The sequence below is a fragment of the Arvicanthis niloticus genome, chromosome 18 (assembly GCF_011762505.2).
Source record: "Arvicanthis niloticus isolate mArvNil1 chromosome 18, mArvNil1.pat.X, whole genome shotgun sequence".
Lineage (NCBI taxonomy): Eukaryota > Metazoa > Chordata > Mammalia > Rodentia > Muridae > Arvicanthis > Arvicanthis niloticus.
The window spans coordinates 16,472,472-16,496,982 of record NC_047675.1 but is presented as its reverse complement, the minus strand read 5'-3'; the positions used below and the strand labels follow the sequence as shown (position 1 = coordinate 16,496,982).

The 24,511-nt window shown below is 46.5% G+C and overlaps 2 long non-coding RNA genes across 4 annotated transcripts in view; one reads left to right on the top strand and one right to left on the bottom strand.

Annotated features, from left to right (window-relative positions):
• LOC143434940 (uncharacterized) overlaps positions 1–24,511 on the bottom strand; it is a 65,420-nt gene that overhangs the window by 35,770 nt on the left and 5,139 nt on the right. The window lies entirely within an intron of this gene.
• On the top strand, positions 18,475–23,059 carry LOC143434941 (uncharacterized). 2 transcript variants are annotated; one of them, XR_013104825.1, is made up of 3 exons: positions 18,475–18,586; positions 20,561–20,701; positions 22,939–23,059. It is a non-coding gene; the product is annotated as an uncharacterized LOC143434941 (long non-coding RNA). The 2 variants fall into 2 exon arrangements; XR_013104824.1 differs by lacking the exon at positions 22,939–23,059 and adding an exon at positions 21,124–21,743.

Here is a 24,511-nt window from a genome sequence, read left to right as displayed (position 1 = left end):
TCTGGGACAGATGGTCCAAAATCTAACTCCTGAGCCAGCCTTTTCAGAAGATTAGAACAGCATGCAATAATGTTTCAATATTGTCCACACTCGAAAGAAACTGGAGACTCTGTAAGACTAAATCAGTGATCTACATATCCGTAGCCAGTTTGTGTATATCTGCAGATGGGAGAAGACAGCCTAAAATGACTTTATATCTTAGTAGTTAGGCTCTGGGTACAGTTGTAAACCACAGCCTTAAGAACGATTACAGTGAACTGTGGGTTTTATGGGGTATGGACCTCGGACCATGCTGCCATTGCATCTTACAGAGTTACCTAAATTAGTTTAGGTATTAGAAATGGAAAATTCCCAATTTGGTCTAGCAGTATCCATTTGTCCAATATATTTTGAGGCCATGTTTTAACCCAGAGCTGTACAAGGATACTTGGTATGATGTCTCCCAGATGGAATCTTTAAGATTACACTGCAGCCAGGCTGAGGGTACTTTGGATGGAGAATTTGGAATCCATGGCTGGGCCCAGGGCGGAAGTAAAAACAGGGGTCTGTGCCCAGCTGCTTAGAGCATCCTCTAAGTTCTGAGAAGATCAAATGGGAGAGGCCAAGCATTATAAGTTCAGGGTTAAGGGGCCATGGAGCCAGTGGAAGGTTGTCAGAGTTTTCAGATGAAGCAACCAGTGGAAAGTCTCTGGAGTCATCAACTAATGGGTCTTAAGAAAGCTCCAGGGGCTTCCGGTCTGGGCCAGAGCACTGAGCAGATCTTGGGTGGCAGCTCTGCCCCCAACCTCCAAGAACCCAGAGGAAGCAGGGATCCCAGGTGTTCGAACTCAGGCAGTATCTTAGGTAAGCAGACAGCAGGGCCCGCCCTAAACAGGGAGTAACTGGGAACCAAAAGGACACAGGAAGTCACTCCCGGCTCGGAACACTGGTTCCTTCCAGTCTGGGCCAGAACACTGAGCAGACCTTGGGTGGCAGCTCTGCCCCCAACATCCAAGAACCCAGAGGAAGCAGGGATCCCAAGCGCTCGAACTCAGGCAGTATCTTAGGTAAGCAGACAGCAGGGCCAGCCCTAAACAGGGAGTAACTGGGAACCAAAAGGACCCAGGAAGTCACTCCCGGCTCGGAACACTGGTTCCTTCCGGTCTGGGCCAGAACACTGAGCGGATCTTGGGTGGCAGCTCTGCCCCCAACATCCAAGAACCCAGAGGAAGCAGGGATCCCAGGTGCTCTAACTTGGACAGTGTCTTAGAAACTAGTTCTCAGATCTGAGGCCTAGATCAGACCTCTGCCAGGTCTGCTGTTGTGTGGACCCCGGATTCCACCTGAGACATACTGGAAGTTCCACTCAATCCAGATCCACAGAGGAACAAATGAACTCAGAGCTTCAGACAACATATCCTGAGATATTCTAGAGGAGACACTGCACCCAGAACAGCAGACTGTAGTAGCTGGACTACTACCTTGGAGGCACCATATCCTGAGGCATCCTAGAGGTACCACTGTAATCAGTGCAGCTGGAAAAGATCACAGAGACATCTGGACCCCTAGGAGATCAGACACAAGCTAGATAACTAGAAAGACAGGCTTCAGTCAGAGACAGCAAGTACAGGCAGCACTAGAGTTAACCAGATGGCAAAAGGCAAGAGCAAGAATGTAAGCAACAGAAACCAAAGTTACATGGCATCATCAGAACCCAGCTCCCCCATCAGAGCAAGCCCTGAACACCCCATCACACCAGAAAAGCAGGAATCAGAATTAAAATCACTTCTCATGATGATGATAGAGGGCTTTAAGAAAGACATAAATAACACTCTCAAAGAACTTAAGGAGAGCACTGGTAGACAGATAGAAACCCTTAAAGAGGAAACACAAAAATCCCTTAAGGAATTTCAAGAAAATGCAACCAAACGGGAAAAGGAATTAAACAGAACCATGCAGGATCTAAAAATGGAAGTAGAAACAATAAAGAAATCACAAAGGGACAATACCCTGGAGATAGAAAACCTAAAAAAAAAGATCAGGAGTCATAGACACAAGTATCACCAACAGAATACAAGAGATGGAAGAGAGAATCTCATGTGCAGAAGATACCATGGAAAACATTGACACAACTGTCAAAGAAAATGCAAAATACAAAAAGCTACTAACCCAAAATATACAAGAAATCCAAGACACAATGAGAAGGCCAAACCTAAGGATAATAGGTATAGATGAGGGGGAAGACTCCCAACTAAAAGGACCAGTAAATATCCTCAACAAAATTATAGAGGAAAACTTCCCTAACCTAAAGAAAGAGATGTCCATAAATATACAAGAAGCTTACAGAACTCCAAATAGTTTAGACCAGAAAAGAAATACTTCCCACCATATAATAGTCAAAACATCAAATGTACAAAACAAAGAAAAAATACTAAAAGCAGTAAGGGAAAAAGGCAAAGTAACATATAAAGGCAGATCTATAAGAATTACACCAGACTTCTCACCAGAGACCATAAAAGCCAGAAGATCCAGGACCGATATCATACAGACCCTAAGAGAACACAAATGCCAGCCCAGACTACTATACCCAGCAAAACTGTCAATCATTATTGATGGAGAAACCAAACTATTCCATGACAAATCCAAATTTACACAGTATCTCAACACAAATCCAGCACTTCAAAGAATAATTGGTGGAAAACTCCAACACAAGGAGGGACACTACAATCTAGAAAAAGCAAGAAAGTAATCTTCCAAAAACCCCAAAAGAAGAGAGTTACACAAACATATCTCCACGGATGTTAGCCCAAAAGCTTGGATTATCGAAGACTCAACCCACAGACCACATGAAGCTCATGAAGAAGGAAGACCAAGAGGGGATGCCTCAGTTCTACTTAGAACGAGAAATAAAAATGCTCAAGGGAGCAAATAGGGAAACAAAACATGGAACAGAAACTGAAGGAGGGGCCATCAGGAGACCTTTCCACCTGGGTATTCACAACATGTACAGCCACCTAATCTAAACAATGTTGTGGATGGCTGGAAGTGCATAATGTGAGGAACATGATATAGCTGTCTCCTTAGAGGTCAGCCAAAGACTAAAACACTCAGAGGACAATGTTCACAATTAACCACTGATATGATCAGGGGTTTCCCAATGGAGAACTTAGTGAGAGGACTGAAGGAGCAGAAAGGGTTATTGACCCCAGGTGGAAAGCAACAATACCAAACAACCAGAGCCCCCCAGGGTCTAAACCACCAGCCTGGGAACACATAGGGAGGGACCCAAGACTCCAGAGGTATATGTAGGGGAGGATGGCCCTGTCAGACATAGGTGGGAGAGGAGTTTCTTGGTCCCATAAAAAAAAATGAATGAAAAATGAATGAATGAACACACAGTGGGGGGGGGATGTGAGGGCGGGGAGGGGATAGTGAGGGGGGTAGGTGTGGTCACTGCCTCATAGAAGCATGAGGAGGGGGATGGGATAGGTTTCTGGGTGGTGGCAGGAAGTAGGCTAAGGGGATAAAATCTGAAACGTAAATACTACAACCAATTTTAAGAAGCAGGGAAAAAAAAAAGTCTTCAGAACCAACATCTTTAAAAAAAAATGTCAGCCCCCTGGGGGTGGAAATTTTTTTTTTTTTTCTTTTTTCTTGATACTAAAACTTGTTCTGAGAATTGTATATTGCAGAATACACAGCCTTGGTGTATCTACTCATCAAGCAAACTGAGCAGACCTGCCCAAACCTCTGATGTCCTGGAATTCCATCTGGATTCAGTGAAGACACAGCATCAGAGGCTTATCAACTTACTCTCCCCCCCACCCCTCTTCTAAAATCTCAACGCCCTTAATCAGCTTGAAGAAGTTAAAGAAGAGTCAGCGCCCCTATTCCCTGAGCTTGGGGACTAATGTGGTTAATAATGGTCTGTCTTTCTAGGGACAAGTAGTGGTTTTGTTGGAACAGGGGGATTAGCTAGGACTTACTGCATAGCCATAACCTACTGGTAGAAATCTATATACTTATTATCAAGATGAAGTTATAAATTCTTAAATGGTACAAAATTTACTTTGATCTCAAATTTAAGGTTTTCATTGGTACGAGCCTCTTATTAATATAAAAATGAGATGAATATTGATACACTCATGGGCATTGTGCCTGTATAACACATTTAGGAATACAATGCCTAGACCAGCCCTTTTTTAACTTTTTTAACTGATTTGGGATGGTTAACCTATGAGTTAAGGGACTATAGCAAATTCATATTTTTGAGTTTATTATTAGGGTGCTTTCCATATTTTACTTAGAAATAGCCGAGAGGAGTTAACAGAAAACAGTCCAGGTTACCTTACATGGATAATTGGTTTTCAAAACATCAGAAGTCCATAGAACTGATGCTACAAATATTTATATATTAATGTTCATATTGATTAGAGACCTGTCTGCTCCTGACAGCTTCCTGTCGTGGATTCTAAGAAGAAATTGAGCATCCTTGGAGTTACTCCAGTTGTGTGGTAACAGCCACTAGGCAAGAATTGCCTCTCTCCATCTACAGACAAATTACTGTCCAGAAAAGGACACACATGCAGAATAGTCGACTGATTATATCTGCCTAGACAGAGTAATCAGTCCTTAATAATCCTGCATCACCAAGGTCTGTCAGATGATTCTGGGCCAGAAGGCTGAAGATTTGATGCTCCAACGTTCAGTAGTATAGGGGCTTTTCAGGTGTTCAGAGGTCTCTATAAATTGGCTAAGTTTTAGAAGCTATGTTTTGTGCTTCCCACAATTATAGTTAACTCAGTCATTCTGGATTTCTGACGGGGTTGAAAACTTATAGCTATTTACCGTAAGAGAAAAGATTTGAGTGGATGGTAGTCAGCTGACATTCATCCTAAAGCCAGGTTCAGAACTAAATGTTTTAGTTAGGATAGATGACAGAGGTGCTGGTTAGTCAACAAAATGATGGACTGGGTATTAGGACTATCTTGTACCTCACTGGTACAAATTGGCATAATTATGCTCTAATTGTATTTTGAGAGAAAAGTTTCATTTTAACAGGAAGGGTGATGTGTAGGAGGAGCTAAGGTAGGAGGAGTACTGAGAGCAAGAAAAGGAGTAAGAAGAGGAGGAGAAGAAGGATAGGAGAAGCTAAGTGATGAAAGAGAGAAAGAGGGGGGAGACAGGGAGGCAGATATTCATGTATCTCCACCAGTCAAAGATAGTTGTTATATCTAGGTCGGTCAGTGGGTTACACCTCTGATTGAACAATTCCAAACTTATAACGCTTATGATTAACATTATTTTAAAAAAATGTATAAATGCAAAAAGGAAAAGGGGGCATGTGATAGGGGTTTTCTAAGGGGGGTGGGGGGGAATGGGGAAAGGGGATGGCATCTGAAGTGTAAATAAAATACCTAATAAAAAAAAAAAAAAAAAAAAAAAAAAAGAAAGCTCCAGGGAGCCCTGAAACCTCACTAGCTCCTTCTGGTTCGTTCTGGTAGATTACCTTGTCCCAGGGTTTTGCTATGCTTCGCGCATGTTCTGATTGAATGCAGCATGGCCTCCCACCTAGGTCAGACTGTGTGAAGACAGTAAGGTGAGAGAGAAAAGGCAGAGATAGAAAGTGAAAAGACAGGCTGCAGATGAGGAAACTGAGGCTCAGAGCAGGAAATATCATCTTCGGGCAGAGAGATGAAGTGATATTGTGGAATGAGGGCTCTGGGCTGTTCCTTGACTTTCTTTACTGTTCCACAAACTGTGATGTCATCTGAGCTTCCACCATCCCAGGTCCTTGCCATGAGGTGATAGGACTGAGCCCATTTCAGGATGAAGGTTGCAAGGCACAGAAAGCTGAGTCCCTTTTCTAAGTGCAAAGTGCACACGGCAGGAAGGCAGCAACAGAGAGTAACCGGCCCCTTCTGACAAGTTTCTTGATCTCTTCCCATGGTGGTACCAGATCTGTAGGATGTACCAGGTCATCTCCAGTCACAACACTGTCACCCTAGTATAGGGCCCTATTGAAATGGCTCTTTTCTTGGCCCTTTTGGCCCCACACACCTCTAAGATACCACAGTCCCTGCCATGTCATCAAATCTGGACTTATCTTTAGAGAATTAAGGATACCTAAGTTGACATTAGAAATGAAACATGAGACTACAGGGATGGCCCAGCAGTTAAGAACACTGGCTGGTCTTTCAGAGGATAAAGCAGGGGTGGGGGAGTGGCCGGACGTCAAACACCAGCACCCACATGGCGTCTCATTAGCATTTGTAACTCGAGTCTCGGATCTGATGCCCTCTTCCTCTGTCAAAGCACACTGCATGCATGTGGCACACAGAACAGACACACACATTCAGGCAAACATTCATATACATTAAATAAAAACAAAATCTCCAAAAAGATTAATGTAATGTGTGTGTATGAGGCACCCAGCAGAGGGGATGAGACGGATGCAGAGAGGACTCCAGAACTGGTACTGGAGACTTGTGGGTGATGGCGCTGGCTTCTGGTTAAGTCGCACAGCTGGCCTGGTGGGATTCAGCATCATGAGCCTGTCGCCTTCTCAGCCCATTTTTTTTTACCTGATGTATTAGCATATCCTTATGATATCTGTTATCCTAATTACATCTATTTTCCAGGTATAGACAGACATACCCCCGAGTTGGGGTGCCCATTAGCAAATCACACGGGCCTCTGCAGCTGTGTTTTGATTAGCAGAAAAGGGCTCTTTGGCATCAGAGAACTGAAATCACCTTTTAGGGTATGACAAGCTCAGCCGAGCATCTCACAAGTGAAAATCAGAGGTTTCTCTGAGGCAGGGAATGAGAGGCACCAGGAGAAATTAAAAGGAGAAGAGCCTTTAATGGCTTCAGCTGTGAGAGCTCAGTCATACCGCTATCCAGCAAACAGCACAGCAGGGCGCTCTTCCGGGCCCCCTGGAATGCTTCTAGTAGAAAAGCAAGGAGGGCCTGGGGGGACCACCCAAAGCCACCACCTGCCCAGGAAGGGCTCCATCAATGAGGCTGTGAAAATGCAGAGGCCAAGGATGCTTGCAGGGTGGAAACCAAGTCCTACATTCACTCCCCCTGAGCTCCGAGGACTCGCACGCTCTATTGAAATCGTTATACAAATCACTCCAAACCCTCTTTGTACCCAGGCTCCTTTTAGATTTATTCCTGTGCTCTACAGTGGACTTCCAGGCCACTGCTCTTTCTACTCTCCAGAAGGCTGAATCTAAAGATGTAGCTCACATGTTGGGGCGGGGGGGGGGGTGGAGGAAGAGGATGCTTTGTAAAGAAAAAGAGCATTCTTGGCCTTCTCTGAAGTTCCATCCTAGGCGACACTCAAATCAGGTACCCAAACATGTAGAATATTACCAATGGAAAGTAGCAGAGAAACACCTGCAGGAGGGAATCCTGTCTTTGTTCTTCCATTGCTAAGGAAAGCATTCCTGGATGAAGGAAAGACTGCCAGGTGCAGGGTGGGGCAAAGCTTTGTGGCCTGAAAATGCACTTCACATTCCAGCTTATGCTGGTCCCTCTGATGACGGATCGCCCCACTTCTGTTTTCCCTACTAGTATTGACTGAGGATTTACTGTATCCCAGAGACTGTTTCTTCACCGTTGATGTGGACTAGGAGACAATTGCCATTTGCACTCAGGGGAACTAGATCTGAAAGAGAGCAGTTTAGATAGGGCAGTCTCCCTGAAGAAGCCTTGGAGCCACTCCCCAGTGGTGTGTGAGCTAGTCATGCTGGACCAGATGATAGAGCTGTTCTCTGGAGAGAACAGCAAACAAGTTAGACCAGCTAAGGTGACAAAGGACACCACCTGATATGAAATGAAGGAGACCAGGAGCAGCCTCTTTTACACTGTACCTAAGCTTGCCTGCTGCTGCTGCTGCTGCTGCTGCTGCTGCTGCTGCTGCTGCTGCTGCTGCTGCTGCTGCTGCTGTTAAATAGATTAGGCAACTATTAGATTTTAGCAAGTGTTTGGCTCACCTAGAAGACTTGGTCAGGCTCCTAGAAAAGGTACTAGCATAGCAGAACCTGGAAACCTTCATCTCTCCCAAGTTCCCAGGTGATGCTGGCCATGGGCTCCACCTTAATCATCCGTCATCTTATTTATTTATTCTTTTTTATGATTTTTTTTTTTTTAGGAATACATTTGTGTACTGGATCCTAATGGACAAAGATTTGTCTTTGAGTCAGGACGTTTCTATGTTGAAGCCTTGACCAGGATGACACTCTGATACCCTACTACAGACTGATAAACTGATAACTCATTTACTTATTATTGCATTGTCAGAGATCGAGCCAAAGGCCTTGTACATGGTGGGTTTTGTCCTATCACTGAGTTACAGGATTGTATCAGAAAATGAATTGTTTAAAAAATGGCCCAGAACCAAATATGATTGGAAGTCTGGCGGGGGTGGGGAGCTTGGGGGGAGGACAGGGCTTAGCAGTTAAAAATGCTTGCTGCCCTGCCAGAGGACCACATTCGGTTCTCAGCTCAGATGTGGGGCAGCTTTTACAACCACCTGTAACCCCAGCTCTGGTCTCAGCAGACACTGCCATGATATACACAGACACATACATAAGTACACATAAATAAACATGAAAGTAAAGAAAATACTAAAGGCCCCTTAAGCTTACTAGTATGTCACTCTCCGGTGATCTAATTGGCCTGTAGGAAATCTTGTGACTTCCTTGAAAAAAATTTAAATGCAGGTGAAAATCAATAATAAACTGAAAACAAATTCTTGCTGGGCCAGAAGACTCTTTTAAAATTACTATTATTCCGCCGGGCGGTGGTGGCGCACACCTTTAATCCCAGCACTTGGGAGGCAGAGGCAGGCGGATTTCTGAGTTCCAGGACAGCCAGGGCTACACAGAGAAACCCTGTCTTGAAAAAAAAATTACTATTATTATTATTATCATATCTTTTTTACAGTCCAGTCATTATCACCCTCCTAATCTGCCCTCCAACAGTTCCTCATCCCAGTCCTTCTCCCCCATAGAAGACTCTTTTACTGATGGTCTTACCTTGACCTCATGACCTTCAGAACCCTCAAAAACACTGTTCAACTTTGGCATGGAGCTGAGGACAGCGCTCTGAGCCACCTGCAGCTCTCGGGAGCTCCTGTCTGTGGTGACAGTCCTGTTCCACCTGCACACTGCCGCAGCACACTCCCAGGGTCCAGCAGCACCTGTTCTTGGCTCAGCCGAAGTGTGACACGCTCTAGGGAGGCCCCATTCAGGCACGAGGGATACTTTCCCTACAATCCAACTTTGCACTCCTGACAACTACATTAGTTCCACACCTCCATGTGAAACTGAGGGCGAGACCCAAGCTCTCTGTCCGTGGTTAGCTCTGATATCACCTGCAAGAGTGTCTAACCACATGCAGACCAGAACTTCCCTCCCTCTGAAGGCCTAGCTGAGGCAGCATCTCTGAAACCTACATTAATTCTGGGAATTTAACACACCGTCATTCATTCATTCATTCACTCATTCATTTTGCATGTCTTTACCCAGAATCCACTCTGACTGTAGCAGCAGGAAAACTTGGTTCTTACTGTTAGAATGGGCTCACTTCTCCTATCCTTCCCCAACTTGCTGAATAACTCAGCACATCGGTACCCTTCCTAGGAATTCAGTGGAGCCACTGGGGCAGAGGTGTGTGAGCATGAAGTGCTGGGGCTGCAAACTCCACAGGGATAACAAATCCATCTCTTCATGTACCCATGGAAACATGGACTCTACATGCAAGGCTAAGCTTGCTTAGGGTCACGTGGCTGGTGTGCGGCTGGCAGAGATGTAGAGACACTGACACCTCAGAGGCCTGCCCTCTGGTCCTCGTACAGTTGTTTTCTCCCTGATCTGTCTCTCCCTCGTGATCCTCTGGTTACTGCATGGAATGAGGCTGCCTAGTTGTAATGCATGGAGATCTAGAAAGCCAATGACTTGGGTGGCAACGTTGCTGATGTCTTGGGACATTCTCCTTTACTCTCTGTGATGTGGTGGTATGGCAGACAGCACTTTCAGTTGTGAGGCCCAGGCCAGGATCAGAAGCACTAAGAAGCCCGAGCTCCTACGAACTGAGCCGACCTCTTCCTCAGGCTTTCTGACTAGGCCTCCTGGCACACTTTAGTATAAATAGCTGATGTCTTTCCCAGTGCACCAGGTCAGAAGAGCCAACCTTTCAAAATCCAAGCAACCAGCATGTGTCTCTCTCAAGCACTTTTCTTTCTGCCCTAAAGGGAGAGCCTTTAGATATCTGTCCACTCACCTCCACTCATGCCATGCCAGGAGTCAACTCATACACAGCCTGGACCTTTGGGGGTTCATGTAAATGCAGCTGCTGCTGCCACACTGCACAGTTTGACAATAGATGCTCTATAGCCCTGGTAAGGCTCTGACTTACATATCCACCTGTGTCCTAGTCTGTCTGTAGCCTTTCTTTTGGTAAATGTGACATGGTATCTATTTGCACAGCTCCATTATCATTCAGAAAGACCCTACACCTTTCTCAGAGAATCTTCTGGAGTAAGAAGTAAGAGAATAGACTTCCAGAATTCCTAAAGACAACAAAAGCAAGGCCACAAATGACCAGGGAGATTCCCCTCCCTACTCCTACCAAAACTGCCCCTCCATAGCACCAGATAATACTGGATCTGTGGGACTGTGCTCTGGGCCTCTTTTCTAGGGATTGCCTTATAGGATCATCCAGAGAGTCACCACTAAGCTCAGTACAGCTTCTGGGCTAGGGTGGGTCCTCATGAAACAGCAGAGGCCTTTCATCCAGGAAACTAAGATGAAAGATGCATCCGATACCAATAAGTGAGGCATGGATTATTCTAGGTGGCCCATGTCCCTTAGGGAGTTGGGGGAGTCACAGGTGGAAGAAAGCAGTGTGCAAGGGAACAGAATGGAGCTAGCATTCCAAAGAAGATGATCTATGCCCTGCATCTCTGCAGCCCCTCATTCTCATCTCCATCACCTATACAGGCCATGCAGTTTGGAATTTTGTTCCAGCACCAGTGATAAATCTAGGTTGAACTGCATCCAACAAGTGTCTGAATAGTGACCACATACCCCACTTGTAGCCAACAAGACTTAAGGAGACATTTGTGGGAGGCATCTGAGAAAAGCTTCCTCGTGTGCTTTAAAGTGAATCAAAATATGTTCTGGCTTTCCCACACACACACACCCCCGTGGAACAGAACAGATATGCAGGTACCCTGATGACCAGGAACCATCCCGATCCCTGCAGTTACAAGGGAGCCTAGCCTGGGCAGGCCCCTAAGATCATGCCTACAGCCCTGGATTAAAGAACCCCAGGTACTTAAGGCACCACATTTCCATCGGTTAATCTCTAGAGGACTGCAGTGGAGCCAGCTGGCCCACTCCCCCCAGCACGTTCCCTAATCAAAGACAGAGCCTTGATTAGTACTGGAACAGAAGAATCCTGAACGCAAGCCCAGCTCTGCCACTTGTTTCCTGTATGAAATTGGGCAGCATACCAGCCCTTCTGAGCATCTGTTTATCAATCTGCACAAGAAGAACATGCATGCTATTGTGAAGGTATTTATCCATTTGGACAATCTTAGTCTCCAATCTCCAAAATTCCTCTCAGTGATTCCCCAGGGGCAGACAATGCAGCTGATAGACAGCCTGCCTGATATTGGGGATGAAAAACAGAGCAGACCTCTCTCTCAGCCAGAGGGCAGCTCTCCGTGCACACTCAACCTGTCTTGCTTGAAGGCAGCATGGAGACGGCTTGAAGTCTAATTGATAGTGGCAACAGGGGTGGGCACACCTACAAGTTAGTCAGGGCAGCAAAGAAACAGGGCTTCCAACAGAGGTCTAAGACCAGCACAGGAGGAGAAACTACAGCCCACCTGGCTCTCTGGGCTCCTCAAGTCCCCACCCCCTTCAGAGCCTTGTCCTCCCTCCATCTGACAGATCTTGAAGCCACCAACACCCTTCCAATAAACCTCCTCCTCTTGCGACACTGAGTCAGCCTCAGCCGCTTACAGCCAAGAATGCTGACAGATACGGGGCTTTCTTTGCAGGCTGCTGCCAAGCTTTACTCCGGTCTCATTTGTAAAGCGTTCCCCTGAATGCTTGGCACTAGATCAGGCTCAGTACAAGTTAACTATTGAGATGATTTCAGACTCCCGTGGCTCCATGAGGGATGACTGGAGTCAAACATGGGTTCTTGTTCCCAGAAAGGGTACCCAGAATCCTGGCTCCTTAATAATGTCAAAAACTCTGATGTCGGCTGCTTCGGGTCTCCCACTTGCCATACTCACTGTGAGTTGGCAATGTTGGATGAACACAACATCATGGACAACATCAAACAAACAGGAAAAGGGAATGACGGTGCTGGCAAAACCATTTCTTTGGCATCCGGAAGCTTGCCATAGCAAACCAGGGCTTGCCAGTCTTCATAGTAAAGATGAGTTTTCAGACTCTGGACTTACCACTAGTGGAGCACAACACAGTCAGAGAAAGTGAAGAAAAGGAGGGGTCCAGGACCAGCTCTGCAGGACAATCAACCATCTCAGAGACGTAGCTATGATTGCCTGGTTGGGCCTCTTGGTCAGCAGCTATCTGTGGGAGTGGCTTGCTGAGCCGGCATCTTACCTGACAGTGAGTAAGATGTCTGGCTATGCTTTGTGATATGGTGCATTTTGGATACCAGCTCCATCATCATTTCAGATACCAGCTGACCACTGCCCTCATCACCGTTGCTAACATCACTAACATCGTCCCCACCATCAGCATAGTCTCCTTCTCAACAGTTATATGCTGCAGGAATGAGTTAAACACTTTCTACATTTCATTTCACTGAAGAAGAACCTTATGTGGGGCTAAGGTTGTCACTCAGTGGTGGAATGGTAACTTGGCATGCCTAAAATCCTAGATATGAACCCCCTGTACTACCAAAGAGGAAAAATTAACCATATGAAGGCAGATACTATGATTTTCATCAATTAACTGATGCAAAGGGAACTAAAGCAACCCAAGGTCATGTAGCTTAAAGGTAAGGGGATCATGGTCAGTGCCCAGACATTTACCAGATCCTTAGCCACACAGCTATAACTCAGCAATGCCACCGTCCCCACCTTGGGCATATCCTTGCACATTCTGACTCTAATTTCAGCCTAGCCTAGCCTACTCTCTACAGACCTTTCTCTATAGCTGTAAGAGCCATACAGTAGAACTTTTGCCAAAGTGCCTTTGTGTTTTTATTTATAAATGCATTTTATGCCCGGTTGGGCTGGTGGCAGATCCTGTCTATTCTACATTATAAAGTCTTATGTAAACGCCATAAAAATGTCCCCTGATGCTTATGGCACTATATTGATTATAACCATTTAATCTCATGTGCAAAGCCAGAGGCTGGGTACACACTGCTTCCTGCAGTTTGGCCTGCAGGTTTGAACTTATAAATCTCTACTTATATACCCATGCTGGGGGCCAAGAAGGATTATTTATGAATGAGATTCCCAGATTAATTGCTTTCAATCCCATTTTATAGAGGTCCAATGGGTCAGTGGCGGGAAAATGAATCTCAGCCATATAGCCTCCATGGGGAAACAATTTCAGAAACACCACTTATCTTGCTGGGCGGTGGGGGGTGGGTCCTCATGGGGTCCAGGCTAGTTTATGTCTTGAAGCGAGGCGCTGTGACTCTGGGTGGAGCAGCTGTAGTGATGGTAACCCTTGCACTCACCCCAGAGATCAGCTGCAGCCCACAGTGCCATAGCTGCTCCAGCTAGCAGTCTCTGCCTTTTTACTACCCTGGTCTCCTAGAAGGGAGGCAGAGCACAGATCAATAAGATGCTCCGACAGAGGTGCCTGCAGCGCGGCCATTTCTCAGGCAAGACACTGATGGCACCTATCACTAGCAATAAAAGGCCACTGGAGACAGAATGGGGCCTGTCCATTGCAGACCTGTCCACCCCTTTCTGATAAACATCTCCCGAACAGGCCTGCAGCAAAGAAACCATTTCAGGAGGCAGCATGCAGGGCCTCCTCCGAGGTCTGATCCATTGTGTGCCTGTATGCAGTGCATGACAGAATGCTCCTTCAGAGTCTGTGGTGAGTCCTGGCTCCAGGGATGCCAGGGAAGGTGTTTGGAACCCTTTGTGCTGTTGATTGATACCTATTCCAAATTAAATCATTTAAAGGAAGAAGATGCTATACCTTGTCAATCCTTGCTCCATTTTCCCCTCTCAGGGGTGCGAGGGAGGGGGGATTATTCTGCCAAACTAATTTCTTAAAGTACTATTTTTTTTTTAAGAAGTTCTTTCTCTGGTGTTCGATGAAATAAAGTAACTGGTCTGGATGTTGTAACAAGAGTGGGTCTAAAGAGCCCAGTCTCAGTCAGAAAAGGTAAACAGTAAAATAACACAAACACACAACCAAAGGAGTCCTCTCCTCTCTTCCACTGATACGCGTTGCATGAGAAGGCGAAAGCGGAGTGCCATATTCTCAAAATCCTATGAAAGGCAGCTAGGCAGCGGGAGGAGACAGGGAAGCCCCTCAGTGGCCTTAAATTTAGACTTAAAAAGAGTACAAATTAGAAAAATAATCGCCGGGCAGTGGTGGCACAAGCCTTTAATCCCAGCACTCGGGAGGCAGAGGCAGGCGGATTTCTGAGTTTGAGGCTAGCCTGGTCTACAGAGTGAGTTCCAGGACAGCCAGGACTACACAGAGAAACCCTGTCTCGAAAAACAAACAAACAAACAAACAAAAAACAACCAAAAAAACCCCCAAAACCAAACCAAAAAAAAAAACAAAAAAAGAAAAAAAAAAGAAAAATAATCATGAAGACTTTCATTACCAAGTCAGCTCAGAGAACCTACAGAAGATTGCAAAGCAGAAACAGAAAGCATATTCTGAGGGATAAACCAACCACTCAAGGCAAAGGCTCTTGTGCCCAGCATCACTATACCGGGCTGTCTGTGGAGGGATGGGGGGCTGCCCTGAGCTCTGAAGAGACCCAGCGTCCTCCCCTGTCTTAAACCTTTAAATACCGCTAGCATTCAACAGTTGTGACAGAGAAAAAAGAAACATAAAGAACAAAACAACAACAACAACAATGGCGAATCTCCAGCTGTTATAAACTGACCCTGAGCTAGAAGTTACCCTCAGCTGAAGACTGTGTCTTCAAGCAAAGGTAGGGAGCAGGAATATGGCTGGTAGAGTGGTTAATTTTGGTTGCCAACTTGAATGGATGGAGAGACCAGTAAAGTCTACTTCTGGGGGTGTCTCTGAGAGTATTTCCCAGGAGGTACTAATTAAAAGGACTTGCCTTGAATGAGTGGCACCATATGGGACCCAGACGAAATTAAGTAGGAAGCCTGCTAACACAAACAGGCATTCCCTCCCGCTCTGGTCCCCCACCATGACACTCTAAAACTTCTAAAACCTGGAAACAAAACCAAGCCTCCCTCAAATGGTTTTAGTCTAAGATTTTGTCACAGCAAGTAAAACTGACTCAGATCATCGGTATGCTGAGGCTTTGAAACACCCCCAGCCCCTGTGCGATCAGTGTCCAGAGTCGCCAGGCTGCTTGGAGATCTCCAGTAGATACCAGGGAGCCTTATAACAGCATCATTGCAGCAAACACCTGCAGCACCTAGAGCCTAGTAGACATGTGGCGCCTAATAGGCATATGGCAGATGTTCCACATATCTTATCAAGCAAATGGGCTTGATTACACCATGGGCTAGTGACTCAGAGAAAGAAGCCACAAGACTCATCACAATCACCAAATATGGAAAACAAAAGAGAGCATGGGTAGGCTACCCTCGGGGCTTCCTGGAGAAAGAGAGGCCACGTTCTTCTCCATAGGAATAGTTCTTATAGGATGAGGTAGACAATGGGTCACCCTCCTATTGGGAGGTCACCAGCTAAGGTGACCACCCTGTTACCATACCCAGTCACCCTTGCGGATGTACTTGCCCCTTCTGTGTAATTAACACTGTACAAAAGAGTGGCTGGTGACGTGTAGCCCCACTGAGGAGCTCATCGGAAGTTTGGAATCTCGCCCCCCCCCACACCCTTGACCTTCTACTTCACAATCTTCATTCTGAGTTAGCTGAGATGGCGCTGAAGTCTGTCGTCTTCCCTGTAACGCAGTTTATGCTGTGATCAGCCATGCTTGATAAGTGGCACCCAGCAGCACTTGGCATTGGCCTGTGACAGCTCCTGCTCACCGTAGCAATACCTGGGAAAGTAAATGTGCTAGAGAAAGAGTTTATTTGGGCTTCTTAAAAAAAAAAAAAAAAAAAAAAAAAAAAAGATGTATTTTAAGGTGTAGGGAGGGAGGGGGAAGGGATATATATAAGTGCCCTGGGAGACCAGGAGAGGTTGGACTCCATGGAGTCACCAGTAGTTATAAGCTCCCCAGTGTGGGTTCTGGGAACAGAACTCAGGTTCACTCTATAAGGAGTAGTAACTACTCTTAACCCCTGAGCCATTTCATGAGCGCCCTGCTCCGTGGTCTGTCTGGTGGCACAGCGGGGCCTGCGCAATTCGAACTGCTCACTTCATAGCCAGAAAGAATGTTAAAAAAAAGTCAGATCTGACTTATGCCCCTTTAAGGCCATGCACCAGTGGCTTGCACATTTTCCTCTAGGCCCCACCTCTTAAAGGTCCCGCCACCTCCCAGTAGCCCCGCTTTAAAGACCAAACATTTAACAACACAGGCCTTTAAGGATATAACAAATGTAAGCTGTCATGATCTGCACAAGTAGATACCCCTTGGTTCCCCTGCATTCGATTCACTCAACAATGCCAGTGGCCTGCTCCCCCACCCCCACCCCCTGGGGTGAACGCCTGGTGACCCCACACCTGCTGGGCAGGTAAGTACACAGATGAAGTTCTTCAGTCCACACAGAACTACAGTGACTGTTCTACCAGATGAAAACACTCAGGCAAAATCCTTTTGCTAATGGCAGAATACAGGTTTTAACGCAGACTTCCTTTTCCCAAATCCTGTCTCCTTTCAACACATACCCTGCTTTACACTCGTTGGGGTGAAAAAACATAACTGGAACCTTCTGCTTGTCCTGACTATGGGGAGCCCCGCGGGGGCTGGGGTCACACAGACTGACAGCTGGCACCAGCCATCAACTCATCAAGAATCAGAGGTTCAAAGACAGTTTAATTCACTGGGGCAGACTTAGCTTTCTTCTAAGCTCTCCACCGTTTCATCAGGTCGAAATCAAAGGCATTTACAGACCACACAGAAAAACCACAAAGCGACCACAGTCCCGAGCCTAGCATATCCGTAGACTCGGTGAGATTGTTCCCAACATGGAAAAAAACTCCAGATCACACCTCTGCTATGAGTCACAAAAGTCCCTCCCTCAAAGCATTCCTTACCTGAGGGCTCTAACATTTTGGGGGCTGCCAGCTAGCTTCATTTAGATTTAAGGTTGCTATTGTTTTGTTGGGAGAGGTGTAAGGGTTAAGACAGGATATCATGACGCAGCCCAGGTTGGTCTGCATTGTCGTTGGTCCCCCACCTCAGCCTGTAGTGTACAGAGCATGTACCACCATGACTGATTTTAGTGTTGTTTTCTGAGAAAAGTGACACATGGTTGTTGGTAGCAAGCAGCTCCACAGCTCAGAGATTCCCAAAGAAACAGCCACACAAGTCCACTCCCACATTTAAACGAGAAACTGCAAAAATACTTCAAAGAGCTCTGAGGGTCCAATGAGCTAACCCGGGATCACATCCATCGCGCGATCCCGGAAGGTGAGCAATAAAAGGTAGCCACCTTCTCTTTCCCTTTTTCCTGAGGACATCCCAAGAATCTTTTAAGAGCTTTGGGACTCCTTAAACCCAGCTGGCAGAAATGAGGAGTATGGCAGAGCCACCGCCCATTGAAGGGCAGGTGATGGGGAGAGGTGTGCGTTGACAGTAAGCATGCATTCTGAAGAAGCTCACAACTATGCCCACCCAGATGTCTGACCTCCTTCTGGTTCATCTAGCTGAGGGAATTGCCTTCTCCATGTACCTTAGATGCAGGCTGACCAATCCAGCTACCATCCAGGCCCAGATCGATGGCTTTGAGCTGACCTGCCCCAACACCCGACCCGACCAGTGAGAGGCTAGAATCCATTAGTCCTACAGAACAAACGCTGCAGGATCTCCATAACTCAGGACAACAGCAGGATAACCAAGAGGAGTCTCCATGTGGGTCCGGTATTGAAGGCATTGTGTTGTGGGTTTGGTTTAATGTCGTTTGTATTATGCTAATTACATTCTCCCAAAACCTGGTTGCAATGTCCCGTATGTAAGACACTGAGGGACCCTGCCCATAGTTGGTTCTCATTGGTAAATAAGGCTCTCGACAGCCAATGGCTGGGCAAGGCAGACAGAGGCGGGACTTTTAGTTCCTGGGCTGGGGACAGGAAGAGGAAGGAGAGAGAGATCCGCCATGCTGGGAGGAGAATCAAAATGCCACACCCTAGAGGCTCAGGACAGAGAACATAGCCGCCATGTTGGAGGAAGGGGATCCCAGCCCAAGAGAACTGATGGTCTGGGTATAGGGCAGCAAAGATGGAATACAGATTTTAGTAAGTAATGATTTGGGGATATCAGAGGGTGGATTACCCACGTGGAAGTTAGGAAGTGGCTTAGCCATTGAGCTGTTTAAGACATATCAAAATATAAAGGCAGAGAGAGAGAGAGAGAGAGAGAGAGAGAGAGAGAGAGAGAGAGAGACTGGGTGTGTGTGTGTGTGTGTGTGTGTGTGTGTTTCATTTAAGAACCCAGGACATCGGGGCAGGTAGTAAGAAGTGCGGCTGCGGCTACCCGGATCTATTGAGTAGTGTTAATTGGTTACTGCGACAGGATAGCAGAAGCCAAAGACCTCTAACCAAACCAATGACCCTTTGCCATGAAAAGATGTATGAACAAAGAGGGACTGGGGGACACTCAGCTTCCACGACGAGATGTTTTTGGTTTTTAATTTAATTATTTTCTTGGGGGGAGGTGGTTTCTACAAGGGTAGAGTTCAGATAGGGAAGGACTGGGAAATGAGTGGATTTGGGTTGTTGTAAAATTCACAATGAATCAATAAAAATATGAAAAAAAAATGGATTCTGTGGCTGTAGCTAAGAATCCTAATGAAAGTGTCCAGGGTTTGCTTCCTCACAGAAGCAAGGATGTGTGCATGGGAAAGCCCCACTGTCTCCCCCTCTACTCTGCTCCAAGGGAGTGTCTCAAAGTCCATCAGAGTCCATAATGTACTGGGTTCTGATGAGAGGCGGGTAATAGATAAATAATAGGCAGATGGGGCATTTATTAGTTTGCATTGAGGCATTTATTAGTTTGCATAAATATCAGTCCATGGAAGGTTGTGGAAATAAAAGAAACCTACCGGTCTTCCACCAAAGCCGATCCCTCACCACAACTGGCAATTGCATGCCAACAGAGCCATGTGACCACTGAGCCACATGCCAGGCTGGGACTTCTCATTAGACCCTCATACGCATCATGGACACTGACAGACAGTGAGAGACACATAGAGGAAAGCGGCATGTGGCGTGGACAATGACTTAGAGCTGGTTCTCTCCTTTCACCTTTATGTGGGTTCCCGGGATTGAACTCAGTTTGTCAGGCTTATGGCAGGTCCTTCGGCTAGTTTATCTGAGACATCTCATAGGCCCCTACATTTTTCCATTCTATTAACCCAATTAATGTGCACTGCCAAGCCGCCACTTAAAGTGAACAGCAGCAGCAGTTCTGAAATAGGTAGGTCACTGCTGGTATCATTACATTCACATTCACAAGTATTTCTCACAATCTCCAAAGTGTCCTCATTCCCTTTAACACACACGCGCACACACACACTCTCTCTCTCTCTCCACTGCTTCGACACTTTACCATGTAATTTTTCTATCCAACGTTTACTTTCTGGCACATGGTTCAGTTTGAATTTTCTAGACTCTTATATAGATGAAATTATATACCATGTACCCTTTTAGTTATGGATTTTGTTTTTCCCGAGTTTAATATATTTCTGTCCTAGTCACCATTACATCTTACATGCTTAAAATTGTCACTGGCATGTTGGTTCCGTTGCTTCCGTCGATTTGTGAGTGAAGGGGGTGAATGGATAAACAGGTGAAGGGGCCACTGGAGGCTTAATTGTGTTTTCTTAACTTACAAAAACCTTTGGCCTCAGAAAATCCCTGCACTCCCCCAAAGTAATGAAGATATTTAGAGGGCCACCCACCAACACCAGAGGTTTTTCCCAGTCCGGTCAGCAGTCCAGCTGGACTGAACCACAGAGACCTGGAAGCCTATGGTATGCAAAGTCCGTGCTCCCCTGACCACTCTGGTGTTCCCACAAATCATCAGAAATGCTAGATCATGTTTAACTCCCCAACTGAGGCCACAGGAACCAGAAGAACACTCACATACAATTCACATACTGCCAAACTTAGGAGAGCCCCTAAATAAAAGGTCCTGTGGCCCCCAGGCACCATTTTTGAGTAGAAGGACGTCAGATGACAAATTAAATGTTATCTCTTTCTCCATCACAGAGGAAGGGGGATAAAGCCTCACCCTCCACTTGCTGACATCTGGAAGCTTCTTAAAGGGCACTTGCTGCCAGGCACCTCTTAAAGAACCCAAGAGTACGAGAAGCGTGCACACCTGCTGTGCCAGCAACTCTATGCTAGCAGGTATGGCTGCACACCCTGGATTCCTTTTCCAGATTCCAGTCGTAAAAAGCATTTTAATCTCACTGCACAGGGAGGGAGTTCACAAGGGCACTTTGCATTCTGCCTGTAAGTGTTCGATTACATCGAGCCACAACATGGCTGTAATCCTAATAACAGAAAGAGCAGCAGCCATTGGCGAGTCTGAGTCTAAACCAGAAGTGAGCTCCTCCGAGGGCAAGGCAGGTGACAGAAAGAATGTCCTATTGGACTGGCCAAGGGGAATTTTCATGACTTAACAAAACGGAAAGAGAAGGAAAGGTGGGTGGGAAAAAGGCCAGAAGAGCAAGGCCTGGGATACTATAACTGGTTAATACCATCTAAGGTCTAAAGGAAGCACCACATGTCTTACTGTTCTGTTCTGCTCTGTTTCATACACGACCCAGGGGACTCCATACAACAAAGGCAAATGAAGAGAGCCCCAAAGTATAGCTCGGCACCTAAGCAGTTAGCCATTCCTGCCTACAGTGCTCACAAACCTTCCAGAATCATGAAGAAGACCTGGCGTGGCCCTTGCTACAAGTCAGGAAATGAATGCAAGTCTTTCCCAGTGGCATCCTCCAGGCCCACCCAACACTTCCCTCTATGAAGTGAATGAATAAATGAATGGATGGACAGATGAAGTGGGAATATTTTGACCACATTCTATTATTTGATCCCCACAGCAAACCTGTGAGATCAATGACCATAATAGCTAACACTTGCACTGTAATTACCATGCCAGCCGCCATCCTAAAATCTTCATACATATTAACTCCTTTAGCTCCTCAGAACCCTATGGAATAAGGACTGTTATTATCTCCATTTAGCAAATGAAAGAATTCACGGAGGCAGGTTTGCTTATAGGAGGTAGACCTGGTTCTTTGCTAGACACCAGCCAGCATTACACTGCTTCTTTACTATACACTTAACAAAGCAAGAAACAAGAGGGTCACGATATTAATTTAAACGAGGTTAGCCAATACGTGAACACAAACCAAGCCTAGGGCTATGTCCCCTGGTCACTGTTAAATGGTACGACCAGAATGCAAAAGCCGTGCATCCAGCTCTGACTCCACGCTCTCCATCCCTAAACAGCACATGTGCAGTCAGGTCGTCCTGTAAATATCTGAGAAAAGCCAAAGAAAGATTGGGTGGGGAGAGGAGCTCATGGGTGGCGATTTCTTCAGTACGCTTTGCCAGACTGAAGGTGTGCGAGGTCCAAGGTGGAAAGAGAAAAAAACGAAAGCAAACCTGGGAAACACAGAATTCATTCACCTCCCTTGGAATCCCGCACTTTGGTTGTGAGGAAATCATTCCCTAGCAGCCTGGTATTGGGATCTAAGCATGTAGCATCGTGGTCAGAGCAAAAGCTGGAGCCAGACCTATGCAAATCTCTACAGAATCTAGATGTTAGATGTGTTACAGACTAAGGAACACTCAGGGGTGATCTTGGGTTTATACTTTAATAGAAAATGAGCCAAAGAGGCTAGGGAACGTTAGACAAATAAATTTAAGACAGAAATCAGAATGGTAATTTGTTGGGGTGGGGGGAGAGAAAAGACAAGAGCCCCTTCCTCAGGTAGCCTTGGGAGCGTGGATGATTTCAAAATTCCACCCTGAGAGGAAACACGGAGATGCGGGGTTGGAGTTGGGAAATGTAAGTGTCTCGGATCCCCAGCTGCACATTAAACTGGATGTCAAGTTGAGGGAAATCATATTGCTGCTGGGGCTGGAGAAAGATGTTGGAGTGCAATAATTAATGGTGCAGGTTCGAAGGAGAAAGGCTGCCCAGCTGATGGAACCGGAAGAGAGGTAAAGCTCCTTCCAGAGACAAGACACGTCCCCCACCCCCAACTTAGGGGGAAACCCTTCGAAACATTCCTTGTGAAAGCCAGGGCTCAGCTGACTTGTGTGGGACTTGAAGGTCACCACTCATGTGAGTGACAGGCAGGCCTTGCTGACAGGACAAGTCCTGAAACCAGACCTGGCCATTTCTGTTTTTTCTATCAAAATGAAACCAAAAGGTTCTTCGACCCCATGAAAATAAGTGGGAAAAAAAAGCCACTCACCAGACAAGGGTTCAAAGCACACAGCCTTTTAATAAAGCCAGCATCTATAAAGAGTTAACCTGTTGTTTAGAAATGGGAAAAATTGCTGCTGAAAACAAGTGACTGTATGATTGGGAGAAAAAAAAAATTGTTGTTGTGTTCTTGTGGCAGGTTTGTTTCAGCCACATCTGAGTCCCCCGAGGTCGGAGAGGATAGCCTTTAATATTCTTTGGTAGGTTCCCGGTCACCCCCAAATACTCACACCCCCACATCAGAGCAGGGGTGGGGTGGGGGTGGGCTAGTGACCTTACTCTCAATCTCAACTAAAGGCAGTTAATGAGAACCAATCACTCTTTGCTGGATCCTTGGGACCTACTTCTCGCTTCAGGAAAATCTGTGCACCCTGCTGAGCTTTTTCTAAATACCCTAGTTACTCATTCCAAGAATTAGCCACACGCTATTGCTTGGTGGTAATTTTTTTTTTCTCTCGCTCAGAAAACCGCAAAAGGATTTAACCAAAAGGAAGCAAAGGTTTTCTTTTTATAAATTCGATTAGTCTTTTCCACTTTCTCTGCCTCGGGACATTTCCTCTGGGAGGAATTTTATACCCAGACACCCCTTAGCGAGGCACTGTTGCATGCGGAGCGCAGAGAACTTAAGCGCAACCTGGAGGAGCATTTGCGTCCCGGTCCATTCTGTTCTTAAATGCCTGTGTGGGAATAGCTCTGCCAGAAGAGGAAGATGAAGTTTGCCGCGCACAGGGAGTAAGGGATCCCCTGCTCGGGTGGAACCCTGCCTCCGCTGCGCGCGGCTGAATTCCCTTCTAGACCCAGCACCTGGACACCCTGTCTCTGCGCTGCAGGAGCACAGGTCTAGAGAACGTCGTTGTTGGTGGGCGGTGGTACCTCTCCCCTCACCATCTGTGCCCTTCACCACTTGGCTAACAGTCAGCTGCTGAGCAGAGCTCACAGTTCATTCTCCAAGGCCTCGGGTTCGAAGCTGCTGCGCCAAGATCTGAGGAGAGGTTAGGATCTGAACTGCAGTTCGCTTAAGAAGAGTCTGATATTCTCAGGAAAACAAGAGTCCCACGGCTGGGGAAAGGCGACTTTTGTTTGATGTCATTACCACCACCCCAAGCCCTAAGTCCAGAAAGAAGCCACTTCAATCTTTCTTCCCTGTTCCTCCCACCCCCACCCGGCAGGCATCCAGACAAGAAAACACAAATAAACCCCAGGTGGTTAATGGTGGTGCATCCAGGCGCCCCATCCCCAAACACACACACACACACACACACACACACACACACACACACACACACACACACACACACACAACGAGCACACCATCCACTTGATCCCACCCACCTCCGGGAGGGGAGGGGAGGGACTAGGAACCTGATCTCCCGGCTCCTGCCCAGAACGTTTCCCCATCAATAATGTTGATACCATCGATGTGCCTGCTCCCCGCCCCCGGGGCGCCGCTGTCGCCTTTTTGCCGCTTTTTTGCCCGGCGTAGGAAAACGAAACCTCCTTTACTGCCCTTGTAGCCCCGGCCTGGGGCCTGGGCTGGAAATTTTGGAAGTTGGGGCACAGCTAGAGCGCTTAGGGACCACCTCCACTTGCGGAGTAGGTGCTCAAACTGCACAGATGGAACCTGAAAGAGTCAGGGGCCCACACAAGGCCTCAATCGCATCCCACACTGGGGTCAGACTGGGCCATAATTAGAAAACTTTACGCGTAGAAGA